This window comes from Dipodomys ordii, unplaced genomic scaffold, assembly GCF_000151885.1.
Source record: "Dipodomys ordii isolate 6190 unplaced genomic scaffold, Dord_2.0 Scaffold368, whole genome shotgun sequence".
NCBI classification, from domain to species: domain Eukaryota; kingdom Metazoa; phylum Chordata; class Mammalia; order Rodentia; family Heteromyidae; genus Dipodomys; species Dipodomys ordii.
In genome coordinates this window covers 47,279-49,431 of record NW_012267584.1, presented here as the reverse complement: position 1 = coordinate 49,431, position 2,153 = coordinate 47,279, and positions in this window count along the sequence as shown.

Genomic DNA, 2,153 nt, shown 5'->3' with positions numbered 1-2,153 from the left:
AAGGTAGTGAGTACATTTCTTGTTGAACATTGTTACTCTCTCCCCCATTTTCTTCCCACTTTCCCTCCCTCATCACACCCCACCAAGTTGTAAGGTTCTTTTCCAACAGATTGTTTTGTGAGTATCGCTGTTGCATTATTTCTTTTTATTTCTTTTATTTTTTTTAATTGTGAGAATACCGTACAGAGGAGTTACAATTACATGGGCAAGATAACGAGTACATTTCTTATCAAGCATTGTAGCCTCCTCCCTTGTTTCCCCTTCCCATCCCTTCCCATACTCCCCGCTGCCCCCCACCCGATCCTCCCCCAACCCCCACCAAAGTTGTAAAGTTCGTTTTTTGACATAATGAATTGTACACTCATTTTTTTCTATTTTCCCCTATGGTTTATCCCCTGTTGTCTGTATTTTATTTTGGTACCCTGTGTACTATATATACATTTATCTGAATTAGGGAAGGGAAAGGGAACAACAAAATGATGAGACAAAGGACAAAAGTTGATGCTTGAATTGTACTTTCTGTCAGAATGTCTGAAGGAGAGCTATGTCAGAGATCTAATTTCTGGTGATCAAAGGAAGATACCAAAGTGGCAATGTATACTTATTGGGTTGTCAAAATGGGACTGTTTAACATGAAACTCTGATTATTGTTGTTACACTCTGAGGGCCTAATTGAAATAGAAGATGGGAACTTGAACCAAGACACTGCCCTTTACATAGGGTCCTTTTTGATCCATCAGTTCTCTGTTGACTTTCTGGTGTTCTTAGATTCCTGGCAGCACTTTTCATCTCTGCCTTCACTCTATTCCTCTCTGTGTCTCTGAACTCAGGGTAATAAACCAGGTGATGGGATGCTGATTTTTGTCCTACATTGGTGTCATTGTTCTGAAATAGATCTGGACTAGACTGGGGTTTTAGGGTTATCCTAATCCTAGTTCCAATCACAGGGCCAGGTTGCTTGGTTGGAGGAAGTAGAAGGTTCATCAGTAAGAGATAACCATAGAACTATAGTAGGCACAACATAGTAAGTTTATATTTAGGTATTAAATTATATGTGTATGTTCTTTGTCTAAAAGTTGTATAATTAGAAGAATCACAGGAAGTAGGTGTAATCTAGGTCCATGCTATAACTAACTATATGGAAGAATCCATCAGGGAAAGTCTCTCTCTGGATGTGTGCACCAAACATACATACTTCATCTCATTAAATTTTATTTAAGTCTACACAGCAAGATTTGCTGTGCATCTCATCCTGACAGGAGTATGGGAAAGTGCTTTTGGGTCACATTGAGCTCTGTCAGGTGCCTGGTTTCTATCTAATTGTGACTACAAAAGCACTATGCCTCACTCTTCTCTGAATGTTCTGTTTCATTAGACAGAGGTGCTCTTCATGGAGGGATCAATACTGTAAAAATATGAAGTTAAGAAATCACTTGAAATTGTAAAATCTGTTGTTCACTTCTCATTAAGGTGATATTTTGATAGTATGCAATTATGAATTGAAAATCAATTTTCCTCAAAATATATTGTTTCTCCAATTTCCAGATTTCAAGTGGAAAAGTTACATTTGAGTTGAATGTTTTCATCTCTGATTTTCAAACTTCTGCTATTTACATTGCATCATTGCTTAATGGAAAATTTTTCCTAAATTTTATAATGACATGCTAGTTCAGACAATCCTCTAACAATTTTACTGAGTACTCAAAGGGATTTTTCAATCCACATGTTGAGTCTCTGAGCATATGACAAAGGCAAAACCCTATATTATTACCCTTGTTACTTATTTATTAATTCTGAATTGTTCTTATATGTAGAACTAGTGACATCATTTAATAGCTATAGAATTCCTAACAGGAATGAAGACACAACTTTCTATGATCAATTTTTATTACTCCTTTGCTAACATGTTTAATTTTATGATTACTTTGTTGTCTTGAGACACAGAAATTCCCCACCCCTCTTATACTTCACAAATGAGTTTCAGATGAGTCTCCATGTGCTCACCATTCAAGAAATGGAACAAGGTTAGAGCCGACTTCCAGGTGTTGAATGTCATTGCTATGTAGTGTCTATTATATAAATATAGCACAATTAATCTGCTCTTGGTTATACTGTTTTAGCTATGGATCTTACATAGAAAAAAACTGTGATGG